Source organism: Lonchura striata, chromosome 1, assembly GCF_050655825.1.
Source record: "Lonchura striata isolate lonStrDom1 chromosome 1, ASM5065582v1, whole genome shotgun sequence".
NCBI lineage: Eukaryota > Metazoa > Chordata > Aves > Passeriformes > Estrildidae > Lonchura > Lonchura striata.
In genome coordinates this window covers 116,733,657-116,761,591 of record NC_140703.1, presented here as the reverse complement: position 1 = coordinate 116,761,591, position 27,935 = coordinate 116,733,657, and the positions used below count along the sequence as shown (strand labels likewise).

Sequence of the window (27,935 nt, the reverse complement as noted above, 5' to 3'; positions counted from 1 at the left end):
TGTAATGTAATATAATGTAATATAATATAATATAATATAATATAATATAATATAATATAATATAATATAATATAATATAATATAATATAATATAATATAATATAATATAATATAATATATAAATGGAGGGCTGTGAATTACAAAAATTCAGATACAATAATACATATAATATATATAATAGATAATATTTACAATATGAATGGAGGGCTGTGAATTACAAAAATTCAGATACAATAATATATATAATATATATAATATATATAATTAATATATATAATATATATAATATATGTAATATATGTTATATATATAATATATATTATATATTATATATATTATATATATTATATATATTATATATATTATATATATTATATATATTATATATATAATATATAATAGGTAATGTTTACAGTATGAATGGAGGGCTGTGAATTACAAAAATTCAGATACAATACTATATATAATATATATATCGAAGATACAATACTATATATAATATATATATAGAATAGATAATAATTGCAATATGAATGGAGGGCTGTGCGTGACAATAACCCAGACACAGTGGGCACCCACGGAACGGGGGCACGGAGCTCCCAGCTCTGCCGCCCAAGCTGCTGGAACCTGTGCCCGTCCCTGCGTCCGCCGAGGTGTGGGGGTGATTGACGGGAGCCCAGAGCAGAGCTCCTGACGCGGGGCTCCCCCAGCTCCATCACCCCCGGGTAACAAACACCCCGAGATCCCCTCCTGGGGCTCTCTGCAAGTATTTGCCAGCGGGCAGGAATCCTCCGGGGCGCCGAGCCCCCCGCCCCGGGTTCTGCGTCACTGCAGCCCCAAGGCTTTGAGCAGATGTCGGTGCCCCCCTTCCCCTCTAATCTGGGGGGCTGATAAAAGCCCAGCCTCCGCAGAGCCTGGCCCTGGCTGCACAGATCATGTTCCACAAGTGGATATGCTTGTTTCCAGACTTTCTGAGCTCGCTTTGGCCTCTCTTCTTCGGGAACGAAAACGGTCCCGCCACACAGAAAAATTCTATTTTGCGCCTCACGTCTATTTTAATTTTGGACAGAGATTTGTTTAAACATTGAGATAAACTCTTGTCTTTTCCCTGTGCATCAACATATAAAGAAATGCTACATGAGGTTCAGAGCAATGCTCTTATGAAAAAATGCTACGTGACGTTTAGAGCAATGGCATAAAAGACTGCTACGTGACGTTTAGAGCAATGGCTCTGTAGTCTCACTGTAAAGCATCAGGGATTTGAGCACCCATGAATTCACCCTCAGCTGGAGTTATTTTCATGGAGGAAAAAAAGGCAAAGTTATCAAAAAATATCACCCAGTGTTTGGTCAGTGGAGCCTGTTGGATTATGCCTTTTTTGACTTAGAGATGGGGCAACTGAGAGGCATTTAAACAACTTTTATTCTGTTTTTAATCTTATGAGAAGGGTGAGACAACACAGAATTACAATCAGAAGCCAATTATTTCCTAATTACAATACACTGTAAGTGTTTCTTGGCCTATCAGCTTTAGCCACACCATGCTGTAAATGCCTTCAAGCCAATTATCTAAAATTACCCCTTGTGGGTCCCACTGCAATGCATATATCTATAATATCTAATCTCATTTACAAAACCATCCTTTAAAACTTATTTCTAGTTCCATTTCTCTCTCAACAATGTCCTATTCCATGGCATTTCTAAGTCAGCATTTCTTATCTCAGAGTTTACACACAGATGCACTGGGTGAGCCTTCTACCGAGCTTTAAGAATTTTCTATAAATCCATTTCCCACAGAACCAATCACCTGGTTTGAATAGCACCGAGCATTTCAGCACCTTCTCTCATCAGCCACTGAATTTTTTGTCGTGTTTGGTACCCCCTGGAAATGGAATTTGGCATCTCTGATCTGCCCAAGCCTCCCAGGAGCTTTGGGAATGATTCCTTTCCCTGATTACCAGCCAGTACTCCAGACCAGATGAGGGATGGGCTCTAAAGGAAATAAATGTTGATTTATCGTCTTCATTCACAGGATTCCATTGTGTTTGTATGTTTGCAGACAGATCCAAATTAAGATTATCCAGACAGGTATTGATAACTCTTCCAAAGACATGGAGAAAAAAGCCATTTTCTGGGGGGTGTTGACTCCTCTAGCAGAGTCTCACAGGCAAACAAACCCCTCCAGGACTCAGTAAACCAATTAATTATTTTATTATCATTATTTTATTCCAGTAAGCCAAGTCCAGTCACTTTCTGATAAGAAATTAAGGGGTTTGGTGTGTATTTTAATACTATAAATAAAGGGCAGAACTAAATTGTCCCATTGCATGCAGAATATAGTTTATAAATGTAGATCTAATAAGTTATAATATCCTCCTCTCTATTATCCCATGGTGATGTTTATTATCATTCACAACTAATAACCTTGGCTTCCTTCAGCAAAAATATGAGCTGCAAGAACTTTTGTTCACATGCCAACCAAAAAGCTAAATGTGAATATCCCTTCCTCTGACCACATCAATAATTTTATAACCACAGTCAGATCGTTTTGCTCTTTCACTCTTTTTTTTTTTCCACACCAAAGATTTCATGGGAGGACTGAGAGACTGAGTTCAAGATGTGACAGATGATCCACCCAGCCACCCCAAAAAGCAGGTGGCAGCCCTTGAGGGGGCTGGCAATTAATGCCATATGTGACATAAAACTCTCCCTAAATGTACTTTCCTCAGCCACTGGTCATCTGTGGGACTGAGGGGACAAAACTCTAAAATCTGGGAAGTAAAATTAAATGGAACCATAATGTGGACCTGATCCTGTTTTCTTTGTTGCCTTTTGTTTTTCCAGTTCTAGTGACTTTTACAAAAATTCAGGGTCAAGATGAAACTTCCAGTTTGCTCTTCTAAAGAAAAACCTCAAATAACACACCACAAAAAGCTGCATCGTTTCATGATGGAAACAAAACATTTGGTATCTTTTGAGGAGTATTTCAAAGAGAGAGAATTTTAATTCCAGCAGAGATGATGTGGGACTGGTCCCAAGCAGGAATAAACCATGAAATGAAGGGCAGCACCCACAGCTAAGACAACCCCAAAAAGCTTCCCTGGCTTATGATGGTATTCTTGGCTTCCCAGCCAAGAAGACCCCAAAAATATTCCTTTTCCAGGAGGAAATTTGGGAAAATAATGAGGTGGTGCAAGTCCAATTCTAAACCCAAGGAGGTTCCCACCCAGGGAAGGTGCTGGAGGGATGTGAGGAGGGGTTGGGGCTCTGCTGCACATCTGGCAGAGAGAGCAGCAGCTGCACTGCCCTGATCCGTGGAGAGGGGGTGGGAGTAGGTGTAGGATCAGGCTTGGTTACAAAGTGCCTTTCAAACATCTCTTCATTTCCTAATCTCCTCTTTCAAAAAGCAAAGAGGGCTGGGAATGAAGAGAAGAATTTCGCTGTGAGCCAGGCAGGCCTTGCTTCCCCTCAGATCTGCCCACCCTCGTCCACATCCAAGCAGGGAGCTCTTCTTACCAGACAATTGTTTGTTTTTTTTTTCCCTGAAAATATTTGTGATAGGGCCTGGGAAGTTAAAACAGCAGAATTTACAATGCCAGGGTGTGGAACCTCACTCACCTATCTGGTGAACATGAGCACGCCCCAGAGCTCTGATCCTTCAACATTAATTAATCAAGCTGTGAGAGATTAATCAAATAAAATTAATTTAAAAAGTAAAATGAGTCCATACTTAAGGGCTTAGCTTAGCTGAGGTCCAGCAGATGATAGGAAGGACATCACATCACTTTGCATTGCCAGTGTGGAGGCTGAAAGGGATTCCTGGCATTTCTGAGGGAATTGGTGCAGAATTTGAGGTTGCTGAAGGTAAAACTGGAGCTGGGAAGGACTCACAGAGAAATACTAAAATTACTGGGGCAGAATTCCTTGGCAGAGCCACCTGCAGCCCAGGGAAGGGGCACAGCAGCCACGGTCTGCACGAGAGTAACAGCTCAGAGGTCTGGAGAAAGAGCAGGAACAAAAGGATAAGACTGATGCAGGCAGAAAAAGCAGTAAAATGAGAATCAATGAAAGAGACAGCAGTAAAACATGCATCTGTTATTTAATCCTGGGTAAAGACCCAGATTAGTGACATCAGATTCTGCTGTTTGTTTGGAGTTCCCTCTGGAGCCGTGGCTCCCAGGGCTGAGGCAGCTGGGATGGAGCCCATGGATCCAGCCCAAGGATTTATCCCAGACATGGCTGTTCCTGTGCAGCACAGGCATCGGGCAGAACGACATTCAGGATGGAAAAATTGGCTTTCCAGCCCTTGTGCTCATAAAAATAAAGCTGGCATGAACTGGCAGGGTGAGGCAATTCAGAAGTTTCATAAATTGTCACATCATTTCGCAGTCACTCGGTGCTTAGCTGGGCCTTGAAGGTCATGAAGACTAAACATGGACATTGTGTCTGTTTTTTCTGTTGGTTTTTATCCCAGATGCCATGTCATTGCCCCACAAAGGCTGAGGCTGGTTGACAGAGTCCCAGAATGATTAAGGTTGGAAAAAAACCCAGGATTATGGAGTCCAAGCTTGTCCCCAGCCCAGAGCACTCAGTGCCACCTCCAGGGACACCTGCAGGGATGGGCACTGCAAAGCTCCCTGGGCAGCCCCTGCCAGGGCCTGAGCACCCTTTCCATGGGGAAATTCCTGCTGGATTTACACACAGCTGTGTGAGCTGCACAAACTGCACTGCTCCTGAATAGATGGGATTGGTGGCACCTCTGGCACCCAGGTTTGGCAAACCCCAGGAGCTCAGCTGGCAGGGCTGCTCCAAACGCATTTCTGGAAGGGGCTTGGCAGCCCCAGACTGGCCAAACATCCCCATTGTCCTCTGCCACCTCTGAGAAGAGTTCTGGACTGGCTGGTGTTGGTGTGAGCAGAGAGCAGCTCCCCCAGAATCCTTCTGATGGAAGGGATGGGATCAAACATGACCCAAAGATCTTCTCCTTTAGGTGTTTGCTTAACTTTGGTGATGCTCATGGGTACCCCTGGAAGTGTCCAAGGCCAGGCTGGACAGGGCTTGAAGCAATTTGGTTTAATGAGTGGCATCTCTGCCTGTGGCTTTTCTATATTTCACATTCTGTGCTGCTTTAGTGGATGGGTCTGGGCTTCACATGATGGGATGCTGAGCTCTGTGCACAGAGCAGAGACAAAACAATTCCTGCTCCAGCTGGGCACCAAGGACAAATGATCCAAACCTCAGGCCAGGAGCACAAACAGCGTGGGCTGGAGAGAGAAAAACAAGCAGGGTGGGACTGATGGGCTGGAGCTGGAATGGGACAATGAACTCCAAGGTGCCAATGGAGCAGAACTGATCCCAGGGAGAGCCCCGGGAGCGCTCGTGCATTTTGGGACCATTTTGGGTCATTTGGGTGCAGCCCTGGCTGGGCTCTGGTGCTGCCCAAGGTGGATCCATGGAGGAGATCCTTGAATAAATCCCTTTAATAAATAATAAATATTTATTATTAAATAAATAAATATTAATAAAATATTCTTTAGCTCTGCCCTGCCTCTGCTCCAGCTCAGCCTTCCCAAGGCATCGGCTGGGGGTTGAAGTGAGATGATCTTTAAGGCCCCTTCCAACCCAAACCATTCTGGAATTTTTGATTTTACACAAAGTTTTAGGTCCTGCCACTTGTACACCTTCACGGGAGACATTTTATTCCCAGGCTGACAGAGTTCCATGACCAAACCAGCCTAAAGCTGACTGACACAGAGCTCAGGATGCTCGTAGCTTCCTGCACCCAACCTGGGAACCTCAAATAAAAATCCCTGGAAGCACCAAAATGTCATTTTTCCTTGGAGCTGAGCTGTTGTTGGACTCCTCACCGCCACACTTTTACCTGTATTTGCTCCCTTAGCTGTGCCTTTGGCCATGTGTGAAACTCTCCCCACATTTTTGATATTTTCATTTGTTTTTCAGAATGACATCAGCAGAACCAGCGCTGTCGGCCACAAACTCATTCATCTTTCCTGTGGCTCTCAGAGAGTGCCATAATTATTTAGCTTCTTAAAACCTTCACACTCTTACCGCTCTCATAAAGTAGTTATTCAGCTCTTGATATTTTCTCCCCAGCTGTGATGATTTAATCTGGCCTGGGGTTTGAAAGGCTCAGCCAGGAAAATCCCAGAGCGCAGTACAGCTCATTTATAAGGCTCAGCATTTCTGCAGTACCCAGCCCGAGCTGGGCTCTCCATCTGCCTTATCTAAACACTGCCATCACACTGCATTTAGGCTTTCATGGGAAGTTAAACCACCACACAGAGCTGCTCCATCTGGCCTGGAAATCTCATCCTGTATTTGAAACATTTTGTGGCACAGCTCGCTATTAATTCAGGTAGAGCGTGTTTGTATGGGGAGGTTTCGTTCACCTGCCAGCAAGGGGGAAGCACTGTGGTCTCTTCACCACAGTTCTTTGAAAAAAAAAAACCCAAAAGATTAGTTCAGTTCCCTAACTATATAAATCACAGCTTTTTATAAGCATCACAAAGTTATTCTGAGGTGATTATAACACAGGTGAAATTCCCTTTCTTTCCCGGTGATGACTAAAACCCCAAAATTAACTTAGCTATGCAGCAGTGCCATTTTATTTCAGAACCAAGCCCCCTCTGAATTCCACAGCCAGGAAATTCTCATGATTAAGATGCCTCTTCGAGGCAATAAATAACCAATATAGTTTATGCTGCATATTAATGGTCAACAAGAAGACTTTTAAAGTTCAAATTTCACACAGAAATTGCAAGTACAAACTCCTCTCACTACATATATTTGCTGTTGCTGAGCTAACATTGAAAGACACGTACTAACTTTTTAAATTTCCTGACTTTTATGATTGCTCAATTTTGCAACCTGAACATTATTTTGAAAGTAGGATTGTGTAAAATTTTCCCCAAGGGACTCAGAGAGCTCTGTGCTTTTGAAACGTGGCCTTGCTGCAGCTAATTTCCCTCGTTTTGTTGGAGGGTGGGTTGTTTTTTTCCAACCTTGCAGACAGGAGCAAAATTGCAGGACCTCAAAAATAATCCAGTTTTTTGTTTTTTGTTTTTTTTTTTTTTCTGGTACCCTGGTGCCTTAATTTTGTGCATTTGCTGAGTTTTCATTCTGCAGTGCAGGTGCACATCTGCTATGGATCACAGCCCTGTCCAGGAAAACACTTGACATCCCCAGAACCACTCACAGGCCTGAGGTGAAGCTCTTGCTTAAAGGCTGTCCTGGATGGGGGAATATCTTCAGAGATATTTCAGACTGAAAGGAAACTGAATTTCATTTTCCTATTGATGCACGTGGGGTTTAAACAGATGACAAATTACAGGTAATGGCTGCTGTGTGCATGTTCCCTGAGCAGGAGTGGGAAATGGATCCTTTCTGTCTGTATGGAATTATAAAGCAACACTGTAAGAGGGAGAAAATGTGTTCATCTGGAAAAATCACAGGTTGTTCTCAGCGTGGTTGGCATTGCAAGGTGAGAACTGGGTTCTGGGCCCACCACTGCCTGGTTTGCTGGGGGTTATCTTCCACTAAATGGAATTTTTAGGTGTAAATTCACCCCTTGTGAGGGGCCTTAGCAGAGCCACACAATATTTAAAAGCCCTCAAAAGAGAATTATTCAGTGTCTGGATGTTAATGCTGGCTCTCCACAATGAGGTGGCTTTTGGAAATGTGAATTTTTGACAGCGAAGGAAGGACAACATCCCTCAGCCCAACACGGAGCAGTGCCAGGCACCTGCATCTCACCCAGTCCTCTCCCTCTGGCAGCAAGAATCCCATAAATCCCACAAATCCCACTCTACACCTGTCTGGGCTGATCTGGTTTTATTATTAACCTTAAATAACACTCAGAGCAGACATGTTCACCACAGGAACTCACCCCTATGTGCAGGACCAAGGGTTGCAATAGAAAACCAAAATCTTCTTAAACAACATGCAAATCACTTCTGCTACAAAAACCACAAAACCTGGTGGAAGCAAAGCTTTTCCAGAGGACTCAGTGTCACACAGAAGAAAATTATTCACACTGCTGGTTTGCAAAAGTCTGTACAAGGATGGGGAGTTCAATTTGGGAAGTGCTGGGAGTGCAGGTTCTTTTCCTTTGAATACCCCTTAATGTCTTCCCTTTCTTCCTTTATTTTCAGAGGAAAACACCCAGCAGCGTTCTTTTTTTGTCCACAAAATGAAGGTTTTGTTTCCAGTGCCTTTCTCCCAGCAAGTTTTCCTATGGCAGAGGAAGAATTTGCAGTGTCAGCTCTTACAGGGACTCAATGATTTGACCATTACAGCATCACTGCCTTATTAATTTTATTATTCCTCATCTCTCACTCCTATTTCCATGGTGTAAATACACTTTCCAAAGGCAGTCACATCTTCCAAGGAGTTTATCAGTGCCCATCCAGAGATGGAAAAAGGTGTTTGTAGCTCTGACTGAGCCTAGCACAGGAATTACCCCTCCAGTCTTTCCTTGGAGCTGCGATTCCCGGTGATGAAAGCTCCAGACCTGCTGGCTCCAAGGAGTTACTTTTTACTGGATCAACTTTTCACATGTCATAAAAAGCGGAGCCACACGAGAAATTGAAGTTATCTGTGTAGCCCCAGGTCTCAGGGAGCAAAAGACTTCTAAAGCAAGTGATGTGATTAGGAGAAATAAGGAAATGAAATCATTTAATGGGAATGTGCTGTGCAGAGAAAGAATCAATAAATAGTTCCCAGGAGTTATCAAGGGCCATTTAGTGCTTTTTTTTGGATCTAAACTCTCTAATCCCTGCCCATTCTGGTTTATTTGTCCTGCATTCTACCACGTATCACCGGGCTGTGATGCTTCCTGAAGATCCCAGCTCAGCCCTGGGATGGAGGTGCTGTGGAAAGGTCGAGTTTTCCTTGAATCCCATCTCGGATTCTCCCTGAGAACTCTCTGTCTCTTCACAAGTGCTTTAAAGGCTCATTAAGGATATGGATAGAAGCCTGTTTCCACGCCCACTGAGTTGCCTTCCTCTTCCTGTGGATTAATACCTGCTATGGAATAATCATCCTTGCCCAGTAGCAGCGAGTCCATCTGGATGCTGATAGACAAAGCAGTGCCTGGCTGCTGAATCGCTTAAAAAAGCAGCTCTTGCCAAAAAGAAAGGAGGTAATAAAAGCCTACAGGCCTCCCGTGACATCTCTGTGACCTTGCTGTAACTTCAGAGTCTGTCCCTGGATGTTTTCTGAGCTGCCTACCTGGGGTTCTTTGAATGACACAAAAGGGATGAATAAACAAGGATTGGAAAGTGTCAGGCCTGAATTCAGCAGCCACTGATGTTACCCTTCCCTTGGCAGGCCCTGGGCCAGGGTTTTCATTCTGGGTGGTGCCACGTTATTCTCTTGTCACTGCTGACAACAAGAAACTTCACTAGGGTGAATGCTGATCAAAAACTCAGAGTGGAACAAATTACAGACAGAATCTGGGCCAGCACATGCTTTTTATGCAAGGTTGTGTTAAGCATAAAAATATTTGTTTGGTGGTGTCCACCCTAGCTGAGGAAGGTGTGCCAGCCACCACTGGGGCAGATTAATTTATGTCCCTAGACCCTTGTCACATACCTTGATTTTTGACCCTGTATTCAGTCAGGAGCATGGCTCTGCCCACTGATATTTATTATTGCTAAAAGAACTCAAAAATGCTTCCCTGAGGGCACGAGTCCTGCTTGCTCTGCTGGAGGCTGAGCCAGGGTGTGCAAAGCTCCAGGAAGGCTTCAGGCTTTGCCCTGTTCTCCTGAAGATTTAAAGGCATTATCTGTGGAAGGCACAAAGTTTTACCCAATAACACAAAAAATTCACTTTTAATCAGCCTGGATTCTGAAGTCAGGATATCCCTACACCCAGTAATTCTGTGTGCCATGGGATCTCACCAAAACCTGAGCCTGAACACCTCTGATTTGGGAGATCTGTGTTATGGTTTAGACTGAGTTGATAGCTGGAGTTAAATCTCCACACACTGAAGTCTTTTGGTGTGAGTTTTTCTCATTCTCTGACTCAAAAAAAAAAATCTGTTTTACTTACTAATGTAAAAACTGTGTTGGGTTAGATCAACACCATGTCCCAGCACTGCCAATAGCTGTGGTTTAGGAAATAAATAAAAATAGGAAGAGGATGTAGCATGGCTTTTGCAGAATATTTTATCCCTACAAGTTGATCATCACTGATTTCTTGACCCTAAAGTGTTACATTAATGATTCACTTTAATGAGTTTTTCTTTCATTGTTCTGTCCAATTATTTTTGTGAACCCATGAAGGAGTTTGATGTCAATTGTCCCTTGACAAAAGGGACAAAACTCTTTGTTTTCTTAATATTTTGAACTTTTTCCATCCCACTTTTGTTGTATAGTCCTTTCTTTCTGTATTAGAACCATAGAATAGTTTGGGTTGGAAGGGACCTCAAAGATCATCTCATTCCCAACCCCTGCCATGGTCAGGGACATCTTCCACCAATCCAGGCTATCATTCCCAATTTAATATCTCTGTGCTGCTTTTGGAACACAGGTGCCACTGGGAGGACAATCCAGACCCATGGAATTCAAATTTATTTTATATCAGGAGATAGAAACCAGTTTGGCTTTTCATATGGAAGCTCCATTTCCACCTCTTTCCCCCCCTTTTTTCCACCATTTTCAACCTGCAGTTCTCAGCATAATAAAAGGTAACAAGCACGAGTTCTTGGCAGATGGAGGGAAGTTATTTAATGCCTGTGGAGAATCTGTCCCCACATGTTTAATAAATGCTTTCTTTCAATAAATGTATACTCAGCTTTAAGGAACATGGAAAACTACAGGGTTTTTTTGCATCAAGTGCCAAGATAATAATAATCTGGCAAGTGACTGCTTACTCCAAGTAGTAAAAGGCCAGGGAAGCCAAGACTCTCTGTTACCACTATTTTAATCATTATTTGCTGGTGACCACCAGTCTTCAGTGAAAATTTCAGGTGCCTCTGGTATTTTTCAATTTTTGCTGAGTGCCAGGTGACTCAGGGCCCAGCTCTGCTGCTCTTTCTCACAGAGTTTTATCTGATTGAAAATTAGCCTCCAAAGACTCGAGCTGAAGCAGAAAAAACACTCGTGCTGAGGAACAGCAGCAGAATCTGATCCCATGTTTCTGGTCTCTAAATGGTTTTTTAGTAGCTGGCACCAAAGCTTTACATTCATCTTTAAATACTGGAGGTCTGGGGTTATTATAAAACCTTGGAGGTTCTGTTTTTTGGGTTTTTTTAAAAGATAAAAATATGTTATTTCTATTAGATTCTGTTTGTAAAAATTACATATTGTTAGGCTGAATAGCGCAACCCCCAAAACTAAAAGTAAATGACATATTCAGACTTCTGGAATTGTGTAAGTTCCACTGAGAAAATAACCCTGAAACCTCACCAGCCACATCTGTGTATATCACTGCTCAATTATTACCCTTTTACTAGACTGCAGGTTATTTTGCCTTACACCCAATGGTCCAGGGGAAAAAGAAAAAAAGCAGCCCTTATTGACAATCATGGGGAAAAAGTTAAATCAGTAAAATGAAAAATTATCTGACAATAATTACAGTTGTAAGGCTTGCTCCTGGGCACACCATGAAAGCAAAATGAACTTCAAACCTCTGTTATTGCACTGCTCCATTTCAGCAGTACAGAAATCCACTTTGGGCCTGGGAGTGCCAGATGCTGAAATCATTTTTTGGGGGAAAAAGTAGACTAAAAAAAAAAAAAACAGACTAAAAAGAAATAGACTAAAAAAATAGACTAAGAGTATTCTAAAAGCAAAGTCTGAACAAGGACGGTGCCCGAGTGGATTTGTGTTACTGTGGAGCTCAGCCCAAAGACGGTCACCCACAAAGTGGGTGTTGTAAGTGTGTTGTACTTGCTGCTGACAGGGAGAAATGGGGGTACAGAGATGAAAAAATCATGGAATATTCTGATTTGGGAGGGATCCCATCCAATCCTGCCCCTGCCCTGCCCAGACCCCCCACCAACCCCAGCCTGGGCATCCCTGGCAGCGCTGCCCAAAGGCTCCTGGAGTTCTGGCAGCCTCGGGGCCGTGCCCATTCCCTGGGCAGTGCCAGCACCTCTGGGGAAGAACCTTTCCCTAAAATCCACCCTAAATCCCTCCAGCCACTCCCTGTGTGCTGTCCCTGTGGCAGAGCAGAGCTCGGAGCTGTCCCTCTGAGGAGCTGCAGCCCCTGAGGAATTTCCCCTCAGTCACCTCCAGCTGGACATTCCAAGGTCCCTCATCCGCTCCTCTTCCCTTCCAAACCCTTCCCCATCCTCCTGTCCCTCCTTTGGATGCTCCATAATAATTTTATCCCTTTCTTGTATTTGGTCACCCACAAGACTTAGGAGGAGAGCTTGGAACCGATTCCCACATTTCCCATTTCCTGAGGAGGAAACTTCTCCAGACAGAGCTGAGATCCCTTCAGAGGGCACAAATTTAAGCCCAAATCTTCCTGGCCCCACCCCAGCAGCAATTCTTCAGGACAAGCTCCACGATGTGGTCTCAAATGTCATCCCAGAGAGGAAATAAGAGGCAAGCAAAGCTTTGTGCTGTGGCAGTGGCTGCATCTTCCTCTGTCTGGGAAGCCTCCCAAAAGAGAATTACAGTAATTTGAAAATGAGGCCAAGAGAGCAAGCACTGCTCTTGAAGGATAATTGCAAAGTAAATAAGGGCACACACAACATTTGCAAATTTTACAGACATTTAAAAAAAGGGAAAATGAAACCACTCTTTGGACCCACAAGTCCTTTCCAGCAAGAGCTCAGAATCAAAAAGAGCCAGGATAATCTTATTAAAACACTTCTAATGGCATTCTCTTCTGATACACACGACACAAACATGTATTAATCACCTACACATTTGCATTTGCTCTGCATTACCTGGCTTTTCAAGGCTGCTGAGCCCAGAAAAGGGTTTCAAAGCCAGGGACCTCATAAAATGGGAAAGCTGGACAGGACAGAACGCACATCCAACCAATATGGTTAATTAAACGTTCTCTGTTTATTACTGAGAAGATGGAACTTTATATATGCTTCTCTATAGTTTACAGTTTACAAAGGCACACTCATTGGCAAGCTAACATTGTTTGTCTTTGTCTTAAGGTGGACTAAACCTCACATTATAAACCTATACTCCTTCACACCCAGACAGCCCAGTGCTTCCCATCACACCTTAACAGAATTTCTAACTGTGCCACAAGCTCTTAATTTCTAACTGTGCCACAAACTCTTAATTTCTGTGCCACAAACTCTTAATTTCTAACTGTGTCACAAACTCTTAATTTCTAACTGTGCCACAAACTCTTAATGTCTAACTGTGCCACAAACTCTTAATTTCTAACTGTGTCCCAGGCTTGGAGGCCTCACAAGGCCCAGATCTGAGGTCTGGACTGGAGTGGCTCAAATCTCATTCCAGACATAAATCTTCCCTCTCTCTCTCAGAAATGCTGCAACAGGTTCCATTTCAGTCTGCAGCACAGGAGCTTGGCTGCAGGATATCCATGAGCTGATAAAATGTTCCATGTTCAGCACAGCCTGAGTGAAAAGCCCCACTGAGTTCTCTGAAATTCCAGATTTCAACCCTGCCCTGCAGGGACCCTCAGCTGAGTGGTGACTGCTTCCTTGTGTCAAAAGGGGTGTGAGGCTCCTGTCACAGAGCACAATCTGGGATAAACAACACAAAAAGCTGCTGAAATGGGCTGCCTTGTCAAGGATCCGTGACAGGAATCCTGCAGAGGATCTGAACATGCTGGATCCATGGGATGAGGCCACCACAACCCCGGAGCTCCAGGCTGGGCAGAGGGGCTGGAGAGCTGGAAAAGGCCCTGGGGGTGCTGTGCCAGGGGCTGGACACGAGCCCAGGGGTGCCCAGGGGGGCAAGAGGCCGCTGGCAGCTGGGCTGGATGAGGAATTGTGTGTCCAGCAGGAGCAGGGCAGGGATTGTCCCTCTGGGCTGGCTCGGAGAGGCCCCTCCAGGGCTGTGCCCAGTTCTGGTCCTGCAGGAGAGACCTGGAGGGGCTGGAGCGTGTCCAGGGCAGGGAACGGAGCTGGGAAGGGGCTGGAGAGTCCCTGAGGGAGCTGGGAAGGGAATGGAGAGGGAATGGAGAGTTCCTGAGGGAGCTGGGAAGGGGCTGGAGAGTTCCTGAGGGAGCTGGGAAGGGAATGGAGAGTTCCTGAGGGAGCTGGGAAGGGAATGGAGAGTTCCTGAGGGAGCTGGGAAGGGGCTGGAGAATTCCTGAGGGAGCTGGGAAGGGAATGGAGAGTTCCTGAGGGAGCTGGGAAGGGGCTGGAGAATTCCTGAGGGAGCTGGGAAGGGAATGGAGAGTTCCTGAGGGAGCTGGGAAGGGAATGGAGAGTTCCTGAGGGAGCTGGGAAGGGAATGGAGAGTTCCTGAGTGAGCTGGGAAGGGGCTGGAGAGTTCCTGAGGGAGCTGGGAAGGGAATGGAGAGTTCCTGAGGGAGCTGGGAAGGGGCTGGAGAATTCCTGAGGGAGCTGGGAAGGGAATGGAGAGTTCCTGAGGGAGCCGGGAAGGGGCTGGAGAGTTCCTGAGGGAGCTGGGAAGGGAATGGAGAGTTCCTGAGGGAGCTGGGAAGGGGCTGGAAAACTCCTGAGGGAGCTGGGAAGGGGCTGGAGAGTTCCTGAGGGAGCTGGGAAGGGAATGGAGAGTTCCTGAGGGAGCTGGGGAGGGGCTGAGCCTGGAGAAAGGAGGCTCAGGGGTGTAGCAATAAAAGGGAGAAGCCAGCAGCTCTGCAGGAGCTGTGGTTTCATCTCTGGTGTCAGGATTTGCCCTCCTGCAGCTCAGGTGGGTGTGGGCCTCAGGATGTCACTGCTCTCTGTGCTTCAGGAAACCAAAATAACAACAGGAAAACCTAATTTCACCTCAAACTAGCCAGGAAATTGTGCCACTCATGTTTGGATGTGGAATTTTGTTGAGCAAATGAGGCTTTCATCACCTTCAAGCTCAACTATTGCAAGGAATATATTCTCAAGGTGGAGTCAGCCAGAAAAGGGCACTCAGAACCCATGGCTGGTTCAGATTTGTCTCCTGAGTCAGACATGCCAAAAAAAGCACTTCACACCAGTGCCCTGAGCTCCTGGTCCAGTTAAAGGTTCAGCAACCTTGTCTTTCATCTGTAAAATCTCAAAGTGACCCAAGTGTGGCTCACAGAACTTTCTGCCTTCCTGCTCTGTAAGGAAGAGGGATCAGTAAGGGCAGCAGTCACCATTTTCCAAAACATCAATAGGGAAAGAATTATGAGGAAAAAATTGTTCCCTGTGAGGGTGGGGAGGCCCAGAGAAGCTGTGGCTGCCTCTGGATCCCTGGAAGTGTCCAGGGCCAGGCTGGAAGGAGCTTGGAACAACCTGGGACAGTGGGAGGTGTCCCTGCCATGGCAGGGGTGGCACTGGTTGAGCTTTAAGGTCCTTTCTAACCTAAACCATTCTGGGATTCCATGATTTAGGAGCCTTTATCTTTGTACTTTGCAGTGGCTTCATCTTCTACCACTCTTGGATATTTGTGGAAGTTTTATCCGTGTGAGGAATCTGGAATTTTGAAGATCTCATGTGCAGGGAAGAGGGGTTCCCAACAGCTGAGGCCAGCTTCAGAAAGGAACGTGTTTGAATGTAAAATAAAGATTTAGGGTCCCACCTCCCCATGATGTTCCTGGCATCAGAAAGCAGGTGGTAGGCACATTTCCTGAGAACAGATAAAATAATCTCCCCTGTCCTCCTAGGGCTCAGGGAAGGTGACAGGTTGGTGATTAGAGTCTCCCTGGAGCTGCCACTGTGGGAGGTTCAGGAGTTTACTTGGCTTCTGTGCTTGATGCTGAATTAAAAATCCCACAAAATGGTCTTTGTGTGTGGAAGTATCCCAAAGGACAGGAGATAACATTTTCCAAACCAGCGAAGTACTGGAGGAGCGACATCATTTCCAGAATAGTTCCTACCACAGGATTCAGCAGAAATATCCACAGAGTGCCCCTGACTGTATATTTAAACTACAATTACTCCATAAAAAGCTCACAAAAAATTCTATTACTTTCCTTAAATTCAAGCTTTTCCTTTTCAGTGATCTGGGGATTTGAGAAAAGAAGCTGTTGGTACAATGACCCATGACTCCTTGTCTTGAGAAGAAGCGAGGGAAAGAAAATAAATCTCATTACAGATGAGGATTGTGGAACTCAGACATGAAGCAGGGATAAAGAATAATAAAAAACACTGTATGGGAGGGAAAAGGGAATGTGACAGGAGATCCACAGCCCTTGCCACACGGGAAGAGGAGACAATTCCTGGGGCAGAAAGGCAGGGAAAGGACAGGGGATGGAGGGCAAGAGCTTGAGATGTGTGAAACACATTTGGCCTGCAGTGATGTTCTCCCTTTCCTCTGGTTCCTCGTCGTAGCTGTTCCCCATGACTCACACATCTCGTTTTGCCTCTCTCTCAGGGCTCTTTCCTCGTTAAAAAGGCCGAATTTTAAAACATCTTGAGGACAAAAGGATCCAAACCTCCGATGGTTGTTGTGGCTCAAAACTAGTAGGGTTAAATGTAAAGGACAGCCTAAAAAACCCACAGGAGACATCCCTGGGGGCTCTGCCAGGAAGGTCTTTTGAACAGACACTTGCATGAACCTGAAAATCAGAATTTTCCCATCCTTAAAAATGGAAAAAAACCCAAAAAACTGCTGATCTCCTCTAGTTGAGGCTGGTGGGGTTGAAAAGATCAAACCTTTTGTATTTGTCTGCTGCACAACTGTTATTTTCTGATTTTACACTCTACCTTTCTTAAAATGTTCAAAACTTTCAAGAATCTTCTAAGAAGTGGTTTGGGTCTAATAAATTCTTTTGTTTTGAGAGCAAAGTCCTCTTGTCTTACAAAGAATAGTCCAAGTACCCACCCTACAGTCCAAGAAAGTGGAGTTTTACTCTTTAATGCCAACCCTGTGACTGATGGAATTGCCCCTGCACTTCATACACTGCATGTCATGTTCCACATTTATCCTAAACCCATCTTTTACAGTCCACTCTAAAAATTCTTTTTAATTCAACAAGGAACAGACGAAATTTCTTCTACCATATTTATCATTATTGACTGTCATTGTACAAAAAGCAAAGGTTAACCAGTGTGGTACCAGAGCAAAATGTGGGTTGGTTTCCCATCACACTCAGTTCCCAAGGAAGAAATTATTGGAGCAAAATCTGGGTTGGTTTCCCATCAAATTCAGTTCCCAAGGAGGAATTTCATGGAGTCTTTCTTGCAGTTATTCCATGACCAGTTTAGTTTTGAGCTGTGGGGATAACACGAGGGGCAGAAAGAAGGGCAACCACACAGAACCTGAATATTTATTTTCTGCAGCTTCTTTCACATAAACTATAAACTTCTTTTTGTGGCTCTAAATGGTTCCAAAGAGATTGTGGGTAATTCTGTCGTAGGAAATTCAGCCCAAATACCAAGGTCTAAGCAGATGAGGCCAATATTTAGGACAAGAGAGAAAGGCAGAGGACAGCAGCAGGAATTTCCCCATGGAAAGGGTGCTCAGGCCCTGGCAGGGGCTGCCCAGGGAGCTTTGCAGTGCCCATCCCTGCAGGTGTCCCCTGGAGGTGGCACTGAGTGCTCTGGGCTAGGGACAAGGTGGGCATGGGGCCCAGCTGGGACTCCCTGGGCTGGGAGGGCTTAATGAGAGTGGAAGGGTAATGATCCAGCTGGGGAATACTGAACAATAATCTGAATTTTGGGTGACTGACAGCAACGCTTTTTTGGTTGCTGAGGATTGGAAATGGAGGCTCTGAGCCAGTGTTTACGAAATCTCTCTCTTTGTGTGTGGAAGTACCCCAAAGGACAGGAGATAACATTTTCCAAACCAGAAGTACTGGAGGAGCAACATCATTTCCATAATAATTCCTACCACAGGATTCAGCAGGAATATTTAGAGTGCCCCTGACTGTATATTTTAACAACAATTGCTCCATAATTAAAGGAGGAGTGAGTTTTTCACACGCAGGAGTGTGAAAACCCTCAGCCTGGGGTTGAATCCATGTCCTCAAACACTCAAAGTGGATCCTTTTGTATAATAAGGGCTTTTCCAAATCATTTTCTTCCTCCTGGGAAAAGGAGGAATATGAGGAAAACCTCAGCTACCACCACTGCTAAACACACACTTCAGTTTGCTTTCCACCAGGAAAGGATTTAAGGCTCTGTCTCTTCTCTCACACAAATTAATTATCACCTCTTTTATCTTTAAGCAAACCTTAGGATAGACCCGAGGAGAAGGACAGAAATATTGTGCTGCAAAGGCAATATTGACATGATTATTAAAGCTGTAAAAGTCAGGCAAGGTGGGATGAAGGTGAAAAATCTCCATCAGCCAGACCCAGAGATTTATGGCAGCACCTCTTGCCTGGAAAAGGAAGGGTGAGGAATAAAAACTCTCAGTCAGACTCCTAATATGTTATATTTTGGGGGTTTGGTTTCATTTCCCCTTCCTTCTTCTGAGACTAAGAGTAAAGGAATTAAATTCATGTGTGCAGGATGCAACTGGTTCAAGTCCATGTCCCCTTGCACCTTTTATCCAGGTATTGGGTTACAGCCAGTTAAATACTCCCATCATTATCTTTGTGATAACAATAACCACAAGCATGTCTTATCACACACATTGATTTTATGTGTGTGCATAATTACACTAAATAAAAAATATCCTGCTTCTCCAAAATTTAGCCCCATCTTGAAAACTGGATACGAAGGAGAAAACACCAAGATTTGTGGCAGGTGTTTTTAGCCCACCCCAAAAATGCAGTAGTTACATACTGCTGGAAGATTAGGTGCAGCATGGGAGGCAGCAGAAATGAATTCAGGTGTTATTAATTTTGTTGCAGACCTTTTACCCTTAAAGCCTGAGGGCCAGGGTTATAAAGGAGGGAAAGAGAGGGGCTTGATTTGTTTGGGTTGTTGAGGATAGGAGAGGTGAGGACAGGACATCCTCACTCTGCTTTGTTGAGAATTAAAATGCAGAAGAGAGTAGGGAGAAGCAGGTTCAGACTTAGTCCTATTTGGGGGAGGGAGTGTTGGGAGAGTGTAGCTTTGTAAAAAAATCATATAATTTACTCACTTCTCCTTGCAGGGCTCTGGTTTACACAGAAGTTTTAAAATTCCCCAGTTTTCTGGCTGTGGCTGCCTTCACTGAGCCAAACTGCTTTGTAGCTGGAGTGAGAGCTCACGTGAGGATGGTTTGACTCCCAGCTCCCTTTTTGCTGTTTAATGTTTGCTTCTTGTTCTTCCCAGAAGCTGAAAGAGAAAAGATTTTCCTCTGCTCATCTCTGTTGGGACAATGGAATGAGCTAAGGCTGAGGAAATTCGGGGCCGGGGAGTTATAATTAACCTGTGGCACTTTCATTTCTTAGGGAGGTGAGGGGGTTTGACTAATTGCTGTGAGAGCTGGGACCTACATTCAGCACCCACCTCCCTCTGAATGTCCTGTACAGCTCCAGGGGCTCCTGGACTGGGTTTCAGCAGCTTTCCCAAGCCTCAGGATGATGCCAACCCTTCCATCACTCGGTCTGTAACAGGGAGAAGGTTTGACAGGGCAAGAACAGCCCCAGGCTGGGCCAGGGCAGGCTCAGCTGGGACAGCAGCAGCAATTTCCCCATGGAAAGGGTGCTCAGGCCCTGGCAGGGGCTGCCCAGGGAGCTTTGCAGTGCCCATCCCTGCAGGTGTCCCCTGGAGGTGGCACCAAGTGCTCTGGGCTGGGGACAAGGTGGGGGTCACAGCTTGGACTTGGTGATCTGGGATCTCTTTTCCATCCTCAATGAATCTGAAATTCTGAGTACATGAATTTCTTAAGAAGTGGGCTGAAAAACTGTGTTTCCTGCAGAGCACTGAGCATCCTGTGCTGAACTGTGCTGTGCAGTAACTGCAGCTCTGCTGCTGCTGCTGCTTTTCCTACCCTGGAATCCTTCCAAGGTCAGTTTTCTCTGCCTCGCTGCTTATTTTCATAAAATGCTCAGAAACTTGGTATCTCAGAAGCTCCTGCTCTCTCGAGGCTGGTTGATGAGCTCAAAATTAACATTAAATGTGTGTTTCAAGCACAGATGCAACTGCTCTGCTGTCATGTGTGGGGAAAAGTGACATTCAGGTCACAAGTTCATCCCAAACAATGATCTAACAGGGAGGGTTTGTGAGAGACAAACAGAGCCTTATTGATGACATTTGCTATTTCAATCATATAATTATGGATATGACTCAGGAACTGAGATGCCCTTGTGTCCTGATTTTCTGTAAGTACTGAGGACTTGTGAAGGAAGTTAGGTTATTAAAAAATATATATATGGCCTGAGTAGAGAAGAAGGGCAGGGGGATCTCTCGGAGGTTTAATTTCGTATTGTTTTTGCCTCTATTATAAAATTGTTAACATACTCTCTCCCTCCCCTGGAAGAGTAATGGCAATATTAAAGCCACTTTTACAATTTTCATCCTGTGTCTAAATCCTCCCTCATCCTGCTGCCTTCTTCCAGGCCTGAGCTTTTCTACAGTATTCATTACCCCTCTCCAACAAATAAAACACCCCACACCTGCGAGTGGAATTTCATCTGGGCAGGAAAAATGGAAACTTGGTCCTGGTGGAGAAAGGTTTGTGCAGCTCCTGCCACTCTGAGGGGCATTGCTGCAGCAGGGAGGGAGCTGAGCATGTTAAATTGAACACTCTGCACTGGCAGAGAGCTTGGAAAATAATGCCAGGGGGCTCAGGTTTCTGCATCAGCCCTTGAAATGGAGGCCACTGGATCTTAACAAGGTGGATGTTCCCTATTCCCCTTCTGAAAGAGCTGGGGAAAGGTGAGCAGGTTTTTGTGGCTGCAGAGTGTGAGTTAATATCCTCAATTCTTGTGTTCCCCCTGCTAATTACAGCTCCCTTCATCCCTGCATTGTAAACTTTTACCCAAACACTTAAACCAGAGTGGGAAAAACCATCACAAGAGCAGCACAGACCAAACCTGCAGGAGCAGCAGACTCAGCACCTGCACTCTGGGAATTAATAAGTTCTTGGGCTTTATTACAGGCTGGCTGTGTTTGGGTTAGTGCTTGGCAGAGCTGTGTTCAATTTGTACTCAGGAGGGTGTGAACCAGTTTTCTGGATCCTTTCAAATGGTTTCTGCTCGTTCAGAACTGTCTGCACTTGTCCAAAAGCTAAGGAGGCTCCAAGAAATTTTGGCAACCTGTGATATGAGCAGAACATGAGAAAATGCTCTCCAAAACCTGAAGTTTGTACGGAAATAAGGTGGTAGTTTCTGCAAAATGAAAATTTGCACATCTGGGCATCTTTGGCCTGACTTTCATTTAGATGTCGAAGATGATTTGCTATTATTTTTAATAATAATATTATTATTTAAAAGTCTGAGCCTTTCACAGCTGGACCTAAAATTCAGTGCAAACTTCTGATGTTGACTTGTGCAGCTGTGGCAGGGAAGCTGTTTAGAAGCAATCGGTGAGGTACCAAAAAATTCCTTTGGCTGGTGCTGTTTAGTTACAAACAACAGGAACAACACCAGGCAGCTGAAACAGCCCTCTGTGCTCACAGCAGGCTGGAATAAACTATTTCCTTAGGTGAAAATAAAAACAACCAAAAACAAACTAAAATTACTCCCACCCCTCTTTCCCTGAAGTTTCATACTCTCTTAAGACATAGTGTTACCACAATTTTTTTTTTTCCAGTTCCTAGTAAGTCAAGAGAAGAGGAATCTTTATTTGGAACAACACTAAGCAAACATCCCACTGTTACAAACCCAACCTGTTTGGAGGAGCTGGCAGTTTTTTAAACCCTAATTAAAACATAAGCTTATATATTTCATCCCGCAAATAATCCGCTTCATATTGCTCAGGAAAATAGGTTTTGTTATCCATTCTCTCCCATCTGTGCACTTAACAGGAAAGACAAGAAGAGCCTGTTCTCCACCCTGTGACTTACGTGCAGCTCTCTGGCATCCCAGCAGCTTTTCCCTCTTCTGTGCTTCAGGAGCATCAGCCCAGCTTGTGGAGATGATCCCTGGTGGGTTACAGGAGCTGAGGAGTGACACCACCACCCCCTTGGCTAGCCAGGAGATGCTCCGTGTTCTTTGTGGAAAATCCGTGGCAGGCGGGGAAATGCTCACCCCATCCTAGGGCTGGGTGGAAAGTGAAGAGCTGATCCTGTCTCTGCATCAGCTGCTTCCCTACAGAGATCTGACACAGATCACCAGGAGGTGGCACGGACACCTTGGAGGTGACACAGACCCCATGGAGGTGACATGGATCACCAGGAGATGCCACAGAAGATGAGCCCGGCAGCTCCCAGGGATCAGAGCTCAAGGAGACCTCGAGTGCAGGAATTCCAAACACATCTTCCCACCTCCAATTGCTCCAGGCAGATTTGCTGAGGAGGAGCCTGGTGTCAGCACCCAGCTGGGAGGACATGACCCAAGCTGTCTAAATTTGTCATGGCAGGGGAGGTGGCAGAGAGCAGAGCGTGCCTGCTCCGGGCGGGACACAATGCTGGAAAAAGGAGCATCGGGTTCAGCTGATTGTTTACAGTCTCCTGGAGACCAGGGCTGGGAGTTCGGGAGGGATGGGCACTGAAATGGAGACAACGCTGCAGCTGGGCAGGACTGGCTGGGATGGGCTCACTGCAGTCTAATATCCATGATTAATTCCCTTTTTCCCAACAGCAGTGTGGGTTATGGTGGGGAATTCAGCTGCAGGATCAGACCAGGATGAGTAATTGATTTTCCTATCCTTCAAACCTAACACCAGAGCCCCTGGTTTTTTTGTAACATGAACTTGGAGGGACGGAGCTAAACTAAGGAAGAAAGTCATATTGAAAGAACGTGCATGAATATATTTTGCCTCTGCTTTTTCTTGTTACCTTTCTCCTGCTAGGCTCCCCTACAAGGAGTCACTTCCCTTTTTGGGAAGGTGTGTTGAGTTGTCTTATCCCTCTCAAACCCTAAAGGGCACTTGTCAACTGCACCTGGAAAATAGCTGGAAACCGTGGCCAAAATAGGGATGGAACAAGGAAGAGGCTCAACTTTCTCTGTGTTAATCACAGAATGATTTGTATCAGAAGGGGCCTTAAAGATCATCTTATTCCAATCCCCTGACAGAACTTTCCACTACCCCAGGCTGCCCCAAGCCTCACCCAGCCTGGCCTTGGGCACTTCCAAGGATCCGGGGGCAGCCACATTTCAGGCGCTGCTCGATGGCTGAATATCGGTGAGGTGCAAAACGCTTCTGTGAACATTTTTTGGGGGATTTTTGCCAGCACAGGAGACAAGGCAGTGCTTTCCCCAGACCCCACTAGATGTCAGTGTGCCCTGCCGGGCGGGCCGGGCTGCGGGGGATGCTCCGGAGCTGAGCTCAAAGTGCCCCTAAACTGAGCTCAAAGTGCCCCGGAGCTGAGCTCAAAGTGCCCCTAAACTGAGCTCAAAGTGCCCCTAAACTGAGCTCAAAGTGCCCCGGAGCTGAGCCCAAACTGCTCCTGAGCTGAGTTCAAACTGCCCCGGAGCTGAGCTCAATCTGCTCCTGAGCTGAGTTCAAACTGCCCCGGAGCTGAGCTCAAAGTGCTCCTGAGCTGAGCCCAAACTGCCCCGGAGCTGAGCTCAATCTGCTCCGGAGCTGAGCTCAAAGTACCCCTAAAGTGAGCTCAAAGTGCCCCAGAGCCGAGCCCAAACTGCCCCGGAGCTGAGCTCAAAGTGCTCCTGAGCTGAACTCAAAGTGCCCCGGAACTGAACCCAAACTGCCCCAGAGCCGAGCCCAAACTGCCCCAGAGCTGAGCTCAAACTGCCCCAGAGCTGAGCTCAAACTGCCCCAGAGCTGAGCTCAACCTACTCCTGAGCTGAGCTCAAAGTGCTCTTGAGCTGAGCCCAAACTGCCCCGGAGCTGAGCTCAATCTGCTCCTGAGCTGAGCCCAAACTACCCCGGAGCTGAGCTCAAAGTACCCCTAAAGTGAGCTCAAAGTGCCCCAGAGCCGAGCCCAAACTGCCCTGGAGCTGAGCTCAAAGTGCTCCTGAGCTGAGTTCAACCTACTCCTGAGCTGAGCTCAAAGTGCCCCAGAGCTGAGTTCAACCTACTCCTGAGCTGAGCTCAAAGTGCCCCAGAGCTGAGTTCAAACTGCTCCAGTTTCCGAGGGAATTTGTGCTGTTCTTGTTGTATTTGTGCCTTTGGGAATCACAGCCTCGTCAAGGTGGAGGAGCCCTTCAGGATCATCCAGTGCCATCACCCCAAACCCTGTCCCCCACATCCAGACTCCTCTGGGACAATTCCAGTGACTCTAAACCTCCCTGGGAGCTCATCCCAAGGCCTGACCGCTCTGCCAGGGAAATTTTCTGTCCCAACCTGAGCCTCTCCTGATGCCATTTGAGGCCAGTTCCTCTCATTTTTTCCCTGCCCCTCCTGGTAGGAGCTGTGCACAGCAGTGAGGTCCCCCCTGAGCCTCCTCTTCTCCAGGCTGAGCCCCCCAGCTCCCTCAGCTGCTCCTCATCAGATTTGTGTTCCAGCCCCTTCCCAGCTCCATTCCCCTCTCTGGACTTGCTACAGCCCCTCAATGTCCTTTTTGAAATGAGGAGCCCAAAACTGAGCACAGGAGTTGAGTACAGCGGGAATGGGCACGTGGATGGATGAGCACAGATCCTGGAATGCCTTGGGGTGGTTGAGTCTCGTAGATGGACAACCCTTCCCAAAGGAATGGGCTTGAAACGCTGGACTGCCTTGTTTGCAAACACCAATATCTGAACTGGAAACCCCAATGTCTGAACTGGAATCGTGTTTGTTCACCACCAGGCTGCATCACCCAGAAGCATTCATTAAATGACTCTCCCAATATCCTTCTGGAATAAGAGACTGTAAATTTTCCCTTTGTTTTGTTGATGTCTTGTGAAGGCTGAGCTGGAGCAGATAAAGCAGGGATTTATTAAAGGGTCTCCTCCATGGATCCACCTTGGGCAGCACCAGAGCCCAGCCAGGGCTGCACCCAAATGACCCAAAATGGTCCCAAAATGCACGAGCGCTCCCGGGGCTCTCCCTGGGATCAGTTCTGCTCCATTGGCACCTTGGAGTTCATTGTCCCATTCCAGCTCCAGCCCATCAGTCCCACCCTGCTTGTTTTTCTCTCTCCAGCCCACGCTGTTTGTGCTCCTGGCCTGAGGTTTGGATCATTTGTCCTTGGTGCCCAGCTGGAGCAGGAATTGTTTTGTCTCTGCTCTGTGCACAGAGCTCAGCATCCCATCATGTGAAGCCCAGACCCACCCACTAAAGCAGCACAGAATGTGAAAAATAGAAAAGCTCAAACCTGAGGTTTCATTGTGAGTGATGCCACTGGTGAGGATCCTCTGGGAAGTGCCAAGCCCCTAAGCTCCCCATGCCTGCCTCCCTGCAGAGCTCAGGGATGTTTCTCCCTGATGCTTTTGGTGCAAATCATTCCAAAGTGAAGAACTGGCCCAGCATTGGATCCAGATGTGGCTTCAGAGTCTCCGACCCTCCCTGTCCGTGCTGGACGTGTTGGAGCTTTCCTCATCCCGTGTTCTGGGCCTGCCTCAATCGCAGACATTTCACTCTTGATTTATTTTTAAAAAATAAAAGAAATTCCCATTGCCACTATATCATCAACTTCTGGCAGATCTATAAAAATCTACTTGTTATGCTGTTTCAAGGGACTGTCTCTCAAGTAATATTAATATTCCTGAGGTTTGGTATTTAAGAAAAAAATTCTGGGTCAAACCATTGCTGGTGACGAGGCAAGAGAGGATCCCTCCTTCAGATGTTTGATGTACGTCTGAAGTGGAAGTTTGGCAGAGCCTTCCCAAATCCTGAACAAGTATTTGGGTCAGGTATTTGAGCATTTTTCTCTTTTATTTATTCCATGATGGATGTACAGGGCCAGCCTGAGATGCTCTCTAAGGGAAGAGCTGTGCTGTTCAATGTAAAGCAGATTAGGAGATGTAAATTTAAACTGAAATGCAGCAACAGGGAAATATCCACCCTATTGATCTCATCACTACATAAAATATTAGGGAAAATTCCTGAGCTGACCAGGCTTTCTGGACTGTGCAAGGTCTCCCCAAGGTGAAGATGCACTGGATCCCTAAATAGCAACCCTAAATTAAATTTTAGAAAATATTTCTTTTTCAGCAAACAGCAGAGGTGTGTGATCAACTATTTGTAGAATCACTGGGTGTCCTGTGCTATGATATGTATAGGATATTTAGAAATTATTTAATGTATCTCAGTAAAACCTGTTCCTCCCACGAGGCACAGAAACATTCTTCTGTCCAGCAGAACACCGACATGTTTTGTGGGGTTTTTTTTGGTGTTTTTTTTTTTTTTTTTTAAATTCCGAAGCCCTTTCACAGAATACCAGAGTCACTGAGCCTGAAAAAGCCATCCCAGTCCAGTTTGTGACCAATGCCCACTTTGCCACCAGTCCAGAGCCCTGAGTGCCACATCCAGGCCATCCCTGGGCACCTCCAGGGGGAATTTTCCACAGCAATGGTGCTGCACAATTCCTAAATCACAACATCTCTCATTCCTGGTGTTGCTGTGACATCATTTTCCTTTTGGGGCTGGTTTTCCATGAAGAGAATCCTAAAAACTCCACAGGCTAAGAACCCACAGCAGACACTGAAATGTTTCTGAGTAATTAGAATAATAAATCATAATCGTTGGTAAGGTCGGGAGTGGACAAAGTCAAAGAGGAGGAAGCATTTTGTGCTGTTTGTGACCCAAATTGTCTGCTCAGGCTCACAAACCCTGCTGAGTGGTCAGAGCTCAGCTGAATTCTCATGAATTGCCCTTGGGCTGCTGCCAAAACAGAATGTTCTGCTCCTGAGAGCAAATTCCAAGGATGGAGGTTAAAATGGAGACAGGAGGGATTTGGCACCTGGATGGGGCTGCTGAGGGAAACTGCTGGAAGTTTGATGCTCCTTTAGAGGCCGAGACAGAAATATCTGGATTTTGGATGTAGAAACACAAACATCTGGGTTCTGGACCAAGAAAGTTTCTCTGAAACTCTGTCCTGCACCTTTGAGTGCAGAAGCTGATAAAGGGAGTTTCTCCTGGAGGAGCTCAGACATGGCAGGACTCTCCCATGGAACCCTGAATTTGGAATTTCAGTGGAAGCTCAGGAAATCAGCTGGAGCCAAGTGGTTTGCAGAGGGCTGCATCCTGCCCAGCCAACCATCACAGCAATTAATCCAAAATAGTTGGAAAAATCCTTATTTTCCTGAATCCCAGGTGAAAAACCCTGAATTCTCACACCTTTGTAGACAAAACCAGAAGAGGTGTGTGTGTGTGTATTCGTTTGGAAATTTTCAATTCTGGATTTTTAAAATCCAGTCATAAAGCAGGGATGGGGTTTGTAGCACATGGGTTTGAATTTCAGGTAACGAGGAGTGAAAATAGCTGCATTCACTCTGAGATGTCTCTTTTGCTTCAGAGCAGCCAAAAGAGCCCTCACAGATGTCTCATGATTGATTCCTTCCAAATCCTTTTTAGGTTTTTCTTCAAGAATTTCTCAGCTACACGTTTTTAATTTTAAAATGAAAAATGTTTTGTTCTTCTAGGTTTTAATTAGGTTTCCCCACAACATTTATTTATTGGCAACAAAGGTGGGGAGAAGTTTTATTTTCCCATGGTGTCAGACTGTGGGCTCTCCTTAACCCCATAGCTTGGTTGGAAAAGACCTCCAAGATCATCAAATCTTACCTCTGATCTTTCGTTTTAAAGAAAAATCAGAATTGTTTTCCTGATGGGAGCAGAGCACCAGTCTGGCTTGGATGGGAATCTCTGACTGCTGGCTTTGCTATGGAGAATAAATTCCTTTAAAATGGCATTTTAAAGAGTATGGAGGAACATAATTTGCAGCTGAACCTTCTTTTCTCCAG

General features: G+C 45.6%; 1 protein-coding gene across 6 annotated transcripts in view; it reads right to left on the bottom strand.

The window, feature by feature from the left end:
* Nucleotides 1–24,451, bottom strand: part of CLDN14 (claudin 14) — a 35,486-nt gene extending 11,035 nt beyond the window's left edge. Inside the window, exons 1-3 of one of the 6 annotated variants that reach the window (XR_014950045.1) lie at nucleotides 21,992–23,974; nucleotides 19,142–19,317; nucleotides 386–8,250 (exon numbers count right to left, since the gene is read on the bottom strand). The gene's annotated coding sequence lies outside the window, so the exon portion shown is untranslated. Of the gene's footprint in view, nucleotides 1–385; nucleotides 8,251–16,552; nucleotides 19,318–19,491; nucleotides 19,590–21,991 lie in introns of those variants that run through there. The other 5 variants (XR_014950047.1, XR_014950049.1, XR_014950046.1 and 2 more) reach the window with 5 other exon arrangements.
* Between the last annotated feature and the right edge of the window lie 3,484 nt (nucleotides 24,452–27,935).